Genomic DNA, 9779 nt, shown 5'->3' with positions numbered 1-9779 from the left:
CAGCACCTGGGTCACAGGAACAGCCCAGCATTTGTGAGAGGCGCCTGCTGTAACCAATCAGAGGCCTCCTTACTGCAGGGTGGTAGAAGCTCCTGGCACCAGCACTTCTGCCTCTGCTCCTGCTGATGGCTCCTACACTTTCCATTAGAAGAGGACATCAGCAGCTTCCAGGGTCCTGCTGACTGCTTCCATCAGGTGAGGTAAGTGTGTATCTACGTAAGTGGAACTGGAGTATAATGGAGAGCATGGGCCTCACTGACAGGAAAACTGTCTTAGTTGCCGATAGCAACCAGTCAGAGCTCAGCTTCCATGTTTTCTGGGTGAAATGTTCTCCTTATAATTAATAGCTTCTGTCCCTACAGACTTAGGACTCATGCACACGAGCGTATTTTGTTTACATGTCTGTTCTGTTGTTTTTTTTTAAACCCGTATGTGGAACCATTCACGTCAATGGGGGCCGCAAAAAAAACGGAAATGACTCTGTGCGCATTCCTTTTGCATATGTCCGCATGTCCCTTCAGCAAAAAAATAGAACAAGTCCTATTATTGGCCGCATAACGGACAAGTATAGGACTGTTCTGTTATGGCCATGCTGTTCCGTTTTGCAGACCCCAAAATACATATGGTCGTGTGAATGAGCCCTTATTTTGTGGCTACTGAGGAGGGGGCCGAAGCCCAGAAACGCGTATAGCTGAACTTTATAAAGCAAGAGCCCGAACTTCTGTGAAAAATTATATTTCTCTTATCAAGAAAAACATTACGCTGCCACCACCAACAAGCGCACTCTCCACGGACTGCACAACTACCCGCAATATAGCAACCATCAGACGGAAGAGCACCACGGCGCATGTACGCGGCCCCATCTGCAGCTGAGGAGTTGCATTTAAACAGAAGCGCTCCAATCTGCAGGTGGACAGCAGCGCACAGGACATAAAGCGCGGTAAGGTATAGCCGTACCTGCTGCATATATTCAGGAAGATTATCTATCCGACACTGCGGCGCGATCAGAGCGCTGCTATTGTATTATGTTACTATACGGGGGGATACTCCTGCTTTTTTATGATTTTATGGACCCATATACACTCACCTAAAGAATTATTAGGAGCACCATACTAATACGGTGTTGGACCCCCTTTTGCCTTCAGAACTGCCTTAATTCTACGTGGCATTGATTCCACAAGGTTTTCCACAGCATTCTTTAGAAATGTTGGCCCATATTGATAGGATAGCATCTTGCAGTTGATGGAGATTTGAGGGATGCACATCCAGAGCACGAAGCTCCCGTTCCACCACATCCCAAAGATGCTCTATTGGGTTGAGATCTGGTGACTGTGGGGCCATTTTAGTCCAGTGAACTCATTGTCGTGTTCAAGAAACCAATTTGAAATGATTGGAGCTTTGTGACATGGTGCATTATCCTGCTGGAAGTAGCCATCAGAGGATGGGTACATGGTGGTCATGAAGGGATGGACATGGTCAGAAACAATGCTCTGGTAGCCCGTGGCATTTAAACGATGGCCAATTGGCACTAAGGGGGCCTAAAGTGTGCCCAGAAAACATCCCCCACACCATTACACCACCACCACCAGCCTGCACAGTGGTAACAAGGCATGATGGATACATGTTCTCATTCTGTTTACACCAAATTCGGACTCTACCATTTAAATGTCTCAACAGAAATCAAGACTCATCAGACCAGGCAACATTTTTCCAGTCTTCAACAGTACAATTTTGGTGAGCTCGTGCAAATTGTAGCCTCTTTTTCCTATTTGTAGTGGAGATGAGTGGTACCCGGTGGGGTCTTCTGCTGTTGTAGCCCACCTTTCTTTCCCATTCTGACATTCAGTTTGGAGTTCAGGAGATTGTCTTGACCAGGACCACAACCCTACATGCATTGAAGCAACTGCCATGTGATTGGTTGACTAGATAATCGCAGTAATGAGAAATAGAACAGGTGTTCCTAATAATTCTTTAGGTGAGTGTATATAAAGATATATAGTAGCTGCCGGGCCCGCAGCACAAAATATACCCATTTCTGGACTGGACTGCAAATTGTGTTTTATACTGGTTTTAGACTGTTCCTGCACCGTATTGTGCTCATGTATTTATTGTACTTTATAAAGAAATAGTCTTAATTTTTTTCTTTGAGACACTGACTCTTTGCATTCAATAATCTGTAAGGAGACTAAATATCATTCACACCTTATAGGGATAATATCAGCAGAACTGAATGTTAAAAAATAACTTGGTGTGGTTCCTCCTTTCTCTGCTCTGGACTTTACTCTTCTCCGGAGATCTTGTATTTCTACTTGCTGTGTACGGAATTCAGGTAAGACATTCATCTCTTATATACTGTATATACAGGGTCTCTTGTGTTATTGTGGGGGGTCTCACACTGCTCCCTAATATGAGGGGGTCACAGACTTTCAGGAAGATCCAGTTCTAGGTCAGGTTCAGGGAGTTACTACTGAATGAAAAAAATCCTGGGTGTGACACAGAGAACAAGCTGCGGTTATATACTGTAACTATACAGCGGTCCTATACCTGACAATACACTGTCCGCATACAGGACAAGCTGCGGTTATATACTGTAACTATACAGCCAGTCATATACCTGACCACATACTGTCCACACATAGGACAAGCTGCAGTTATATACTGTAACTATACAGCCAGTCATATACCTGACCACATACCGTCCACACACAGGACAAGCTGCGGTTATATACTGTAACTATACAGCCGGTCATATACCTGACCACATACCGTCCACACATAGGACAAGCTGCGGTTATATACTGTAACTATACAGCCAGTCATATACCTGACCACATACCGTCCACACACAGGACAAGCTGCAGTTATATACTGTAACTATACAGCAGTCATATACCTGACCACATACCGCCAACACACAGGACAAGCTGCAGTTATATACTGTAACTATACAGCCGGTCATATACCTGACCACATACCGTCCACACACAGGACAAGCTGCAGTTATATACTGTAATTATAAAGCCAGTCATATACCTGACCACATACCGTCCACACACAGGACAAGCTGCGGTTATATACTGTAACTATACAGCCGGTCATATACCTGACCACATACAGTCCACACACAGGACAAGCTGCAGTTATGTACTGTAACTATACAGCCAGTCATATACCTGACCACATACCGTCCACACACAGGACAAGCTGCGGTTATATACTGTAACTATACAGCCGGTCATATACCTGACCACATACCGTCCACACATAGGACAAGCTGCCGTTATATACTGTAACTATACAGCGGTCCTATACCTGACAATATACTGTCCGCATACAGGACAAGCTGCGGTTATATACTGTAACTATACAGCCGGTCATATACCTGACCACATACCATCCACACATAGGACAAGCTGCAGTTATATACTGTAACTATACAGCCAGTCATATACCTGACCACATACCATCCACACATAGGACAAGCTGCGGTTATATACTGTAACTATACAGCCAGTCATATACCTGACCACATACCGTCCACACACAGGACAAGCTGCAGTTATATACTGTAACTATACAGCCAGTCATATACCTGACCACATACCGTCCACACACAGGACAAGCTGCAGTTATATACTGTAATTATACAGCCGGTCATATACCTGACCACATACCGTCCACACACAGGACAAGCTGCGGTTATATACTGTAATTATACAGCCAGTCATATACCTGACCACATACCATCCACACATAGGAAAAGCTGCGGTTATATACTGTAACTATACAGCCAGTCATATACCTGACCACATACCGTCCACACACAGGACAAGCTGCGGTTATATACTGTAACTATACAGCCAGTCATATACCTGACCACATACCGTCCACACATAGGACAAGCTGCAGTTATATACTGTAACTATACAGCCATTCATATACCTGACCACATACCGTCCACACACAGGACAAGCTGCAGTTATATACTGTAACTATACAGCCAGTCATATACCTGACCACATACCGTCCACACACAGGACAAGCTGCAGTTATATACTGTAACTATACAGCCAGTCATATACCTGACCACATACCGTCCACACACAGGACAAGCTGCGGTTATATACTGTAACTATACAGCCGGTCATATACCTGACCACATACCGTCCACACACAGGACAAGCTGCGGTTATATACTGTAACTATACAGCCGGTCATATACCTGACCACATACCGTCCACACACAGGACAAGCTGTGGTTATATACTGTAACTATACAGCCAGTCATATACCTGACCACATACCGTCCACACATAGGACAAGCTGCGGTTATATACTGTAACTATACAGCAGTCATATACCTGACCACATACCGTCCACACACAGGACAAGCTGCAGTTATATACTGTAACTATACAGCCAGTCATATACCTGACCACATACCGTCCACACACAGGACAAGCTGCAGTTATATACTGTAACTATACAGCCAGTCATATACCTGACCACATACCGTCCACACACAGGACAAGCTGCAGTTATATACTGTAACTATACAGCCAGTCATATACCTGACCACATACCGTCCACACACAGGACAAGCTGCAGTTATATACTGTAACTATACAGCCGGTCATATACCTGACCACATACCATCCACACACAGGACAAGCTGCAGTCATATACTGTAACTATACAGCAGTCATATACCTGACCACATACCGTCCACACATAGGACAAGCTGCGGTTATATACTGTAACTATACAGCCAGTCATATACCTGACCACATACCGTCCACACACAGGACAAGCTGCAGTTATGTACTGTAACTATACAGCCAGTCATAAACCTCTATATAATATATATAGCATTACCAGACTGTACTAGGGCAAGAGTTGCAATTCCATGTAGAGGGCTATAATAGGACAGAACTACAACTCCCAGCATTACCTGACCGTACTAGGGCATAAGTTGCAATTACATGTAGAGGGCTATAATGGGACAGAACTACAACTCTCAACATTGCCTGACTGTACTAGGGCATAAGTTGCAATTTCCTGGTGGAAAGAGCACACCGGGTAGTGAGGGGAAACCTATCCCGCGAAGGCAGCCACTACTGGCGTACTACTAGCGAAAATACAGGTTTCCCGAGATAGTGATTTGATTTTCAGAAGGGTCAGGGAATGTCCTCTGATCTTGTACAATGGAAGTAAAGTGTCCTTTTTTACTGACTTTTCTAAAGAGATCCAAGAAAAGAAACGTAGCTTTATTTCAGTAAAAAAACGGCTCCAAGAGAAGGACATTAAGTATTCTTTTGTTTATCCGGCTACATTTCTGATAATTTTTAATGGGGAAATGCTTTTTTTATACCCCTAGTTTTGTGACAGATTGGCTTGACCGGAACAATATATAGGCACTTGTTTTCTAAATATTTTTGGTGTGGGTGGAGGAGAGGGGGAGGAGTGGTCTTGGTTAAGAGATCTGGTGCAGCAATATGGCGGGTCAAGAGGTTTGGGGGGGTTTATAGGATAGATTGCGGTTTGTCTCTTTGGAGGAGGGGATGGGTGGCTGGGAAGCTGAATACCATTTTTTTCTGGGATCTTATTGACTGGGCTGATGTCAACTAAAATTCTAACTTGGAATGTTCGGGGTCTAGTGGATAGGTTAAAAAGACAGGCGGTTCTTGACTTAGTACAGAGACACCTACCAGCTATTGTCTGCCTAGTGGAGACCCACCTCACTGGGGAGACAGTTAGGTGGATCAGTAGGGGATGGGCCAAGCAGATTTATTACTCCACTTTCTCTAGTTATTCTAGAGGAGTGACAGTGATAGTTCATAAACTAATAGATTTTGTCTGTCAGGCATTCTATATTGATAAGCAAGGTAGATTTGTGTTTTTTTTATGGAAAACTTTCTGGAACATTATGTATTTTGGCTTTTATTTATATTTCACCATCCTTTTCTTTATATGTACTTCTTTACTCATGTATTAACTTTCATGGATCAATGGCCTGAATGCCCATCAATAATTAATGGGGACTTTAATTGTGTTATCAATTCAGGAATTGATAGAATTTCAATGGGCGAAGAAATTCATACTTCTGCACAAGGGTTCCCTTGGCACGATTTTGCCTAGAATCAGGCTTTGTTGATGTATGGGGGTATATGGGGAAGGGGAAAAAAGCATAGTTGTTAAGTAAAGCTGGAAAATCTATGTCTAGGATAGACCAGGCTTTGATAAATAAAAATTATCTTAGATGTATAAAGCAGATGAAATATGAGGCCAGGGCCTTATCAGACCATGTACCATTTACTCTTGAAGTATCCATGATGGTTGACAAAGATTGGGTAAGACCCCCATTTAGAATAAATCCCCATTGGATCTCCATAATGGATATTCATAGAATGATGGAACAGGAGATTGTCCGTTTCTGGGGTACCAACTATAAGTCAGTAAAAATTCAAGTGGTATGGGACACCTTCAAGGCTTTTATGAGGGGCTTATTTATTAGTAACATCTCTAATTTACGAAAGGGCTATGGCATGAAAGAAAGGGAACTAAAAGAACTAGTGGTAGGTGCCACTAAGGAATTTTCCAGGAATAAAACAGAAGAAAATAGGCAAATTATGGAGAATGTAAGTCAGGCTTATTCCGATTTTCTTCTGAATAAGGCTCAAGAGGCTTTTCTTTAAGAGACAAAAATACTTTGCCGAATCGGGCAGCCCAGGGTGATCTCGAACCAGGACCAAAAAAAAGAGATAGTAACTATTCGTTTGCATGAAGGTTTAACCATAGAAGATCAAGAATCTATAAAGCAAATTTTTGTTAACTATTTTGTGGATTTATATAACTCAGATAAGATTATTTCAGATGGAATGATGGATGCATATTTGGACTCCATCTCTCTACCAGTTCTAACAGACACTCAAAGAGAATTTCTTGATCATGAACTTTCCTGGCAGGAGTTGGACGCAGCAATAAATTCTTGTTCTGGAAACTCCTCCCCTGGTTCAGATAGATTTCCGTATGAATTTTACTGTAAATATAAGGAGGTTATTCTCCCCTGTTTATTGGAGGTATTCACTGAATCTTTGGAGGATGGTATTTTTCCAGAATCAATGACAGAAGCTGTTATAATACTAATATTAAATATAGGTAAGGATCCCTTAGATGTAGAGGCATATAGGCCGATCTCCTTATTAAACACTGATGTGAAGCTTGTTTCAAGGGCTCTGGCTACGAGACCTGCCAAGGAAATTACATCAATTATACACCCCAACCAGAATGGATTATTCCCAATAAGGGTACCCATTATAATCTGCATCGCCTGTATGCCAATATACAATCCTCTTGGGAGATCTCTCGCTCCATCCTGTCGCTTGATGCCTCTAAGGCCTTCGATAGGGTGGAGTGGAGATTCCTCTGGAAGGTTTTGGGAAAGATGGGACTTGGACTCAAGTTCATAAATATGGTTAAGCTTTTGTATAAGTCCCCCAAGGCTAGATTAAATAGTTTGACAAATAGTTTTCTATTAAATAAAAGTACTCATCAAGGATGCCCTATTTCCCCATTATTTTTTTATATATACCGTATATCGAGCCTCCTGCAGTTAGGGTAAGGCAAGATTTAGTGATTGAAGGGTTTGGGACATTGGGGAGGGATGATCGCATTTCTTTATATGCAGATGACGTATTATTTTTCATACATCATACTAATATTACACTTCCAAAAATTATTCAGACAGTTAATGCCTTTTGCGAAGTTTCAGGTTTTGATATTAATTGGTCAAAAACCACTCTTATGCCCATAGACAGATTTCAGCTTTCCAATGAAGGCTCCTTGAACATCTTGAATATTTCTGATTCCTTTGAATACTTTGGTTTGAGGAGATCCCCTAAGATTAAAGGGAACCTGTCATCAACTTTATGCTGACCTCACTGAGGGCAGCATAAAGTAGTGACAGAAATGCTGATTTAAGCGGTGTGTCACACATCAGTTAAAAGTAAGTGGTTGCCAAGAACCAGCATCATAATCATTGCAGCCCAGGCCTTGAAAAGAGTCAAATCTACCTGAGAAGAGTCATGGTCATTCATGAAATCCTGCTCTCCCTGCCCACATGCTGATGATTGACAGTCTTCTATCTAGTTTTCTCCCTCTCTTTCTAGGAGAGAACTGCCAATCATCAGTAGATGGATGGGACAGCTGGAGATTATGAATAACTCTGACTCTTTGCAGGTAGATTTGACTCTTTTTTTTTTTTTAAGGGCTGGGCTGCAATGATTATGATGCTGGTTCTCAGCAACCACTCACTTTTAGCTGATGTGTGACACACCGCTGAAATCAGCATTTCTGTCACTACTTTATACTGCCCTCAGTGCGGTCAGCATAAAGATCATGACAGGTTCCCTTTAACCCCTTAAGGACTCAGCCCTATTTCACCTTAAGGACCTGGCCATTTTTTTAAAATCTGACCAGTGTCACTTTAAGTGCTGATAACTTAAAAACGCTTTGACTTACCCATGCCATTCTAAGATTATTTTTTCATCACATATTGTACTTCATGACACTGCTAAAATGGGGTCAAAAAAGTTAATTTATTTGCACAAAAAAATACCTAATTTACCCAAAAATTTACATAGTAATACTGTCATGGAACCATGAACCAGACGTACAACAAGAGATAAGTGGAAATAAGAAGGCTTTATTGAAAATCAAGCTGTAAGGCAAAAGTCCAAACGGATGGCTAAACCGAAGCAGGGTCTTGCGAAGCCAGAGGTCAGGAACCAGAAGGGTAGTCAGACGAAGCCTGGATCAGGAACCAGCAGGGTAGTCAGACGAAGCCTGGATCAGGAACCAGCAGGGTAGTCAGACGAAGCCAGGATCAGGAACCAGAAGCAGCAGCAGTCTTAGAAGCATGTGAACACAGGAGGACCAAGCAAGGAACTGAAGCCACAGACCTCCTATATATATGAGCAGGCATCCAGCTCCTCCCAGTGGGAAGGAGAAGCCGCAGGGTGGGAGGCTACAAGAAACCCAGAAACCAAGATGGCCGCCAGCACATGTCAAACGAAGGAGAACAGCAAGAAGGTAAGACCATGACAAATACCCCCACAAATTGTGATGACTTTACATTCCCCATATGTCTACTTCATGTTTGTATTATTTTGGGAATGCCATTTTATTTTTTGGGGATGTTACATAGCTTAGAAGTTTAGAAGCAAATTTTGAAATTTTTCAGAAATTTTCCAAATCCCACTTTTTATAGACCAGTCCAGGTCTGAAGTCACTTTGTGAGGCTTACGTAATAGAAACCACCAAAAAATGACCCCATTTTAGAAACTACACCCCTCATGGTATTTAAAACTGATTTTACAAACTTTGTTAACTCTTTAGGTCTTCCACAAGACTTCATGGCAAATGGACATAACATTTAAGAATTTCGATTTTTTGGGGAAAATTTTCAATTTTAACCCATTTTTTTCCAGTAATAAAGTAAGGGTTAACTGCCAAACAAAACTCAATATGGGTTTCCCTGATTCTGTAGTTTGCAAAAACACCCCATATGTGGTCCTAAACTACTGTTTGGCCAAACGGGAAGACATAGAAGGAGGGGAACGCCATATTGGTTTTGGAAGGCAGATTTTGCAGGACTGGTTTTGTTTATACCATGTCCCATTTCAAGCCCCCCGTTGCACCCCTAGAAATGAAATTCCAAAACAGTGACTCCATCTAAGAAAGTACACCCCTCAAGGTATTCAAAACTGGGTTTACAAATA

General features: G+C 42.2%; 1 protein-coding gene across 2 annotated transcripts in view; it reads left to right on the top strand.

The window, feature by feature from the left end:
- Positions 1-2295: 2295 nt before the first annotated feature.
- LOC122924871 (NACHT, LRR and PYD domains-containing protein 12-like) overlaps positions 2296-9779 on the top strand; it is a 166851-nt gene continuing 159367 nt past the window's right edge. For both annotated transcript variants that reach the window (XM_044276392.1, XM_044276391.1), the window contains exon 1: positions 2296-2329. The gene's annotated coding sequence lies outside the window, so the exon portion shown is untranslated. The remainder of the gene's footprint in view (positions 2330-9779) is intronic.

The sequence above is a fragment of the Bufo gargarizans genome, chromosome 1, assembly GCF_014858855.1.
Source record: "Bufo gargarizans isolate SCDJY-AF-19 chromosome 1, ASM1485885v1, whole genome shotgun sequence".
NCBI lineage: Eukaryota > Metazoa > Chordata > Amphibia > Anura > Bufonidae > Bufo > Bufo gargarizans.
Note: the sequence above shows the minus strand (reverse complement) of the source record. Positions and strands in the feature narration are given on the sequence as shown.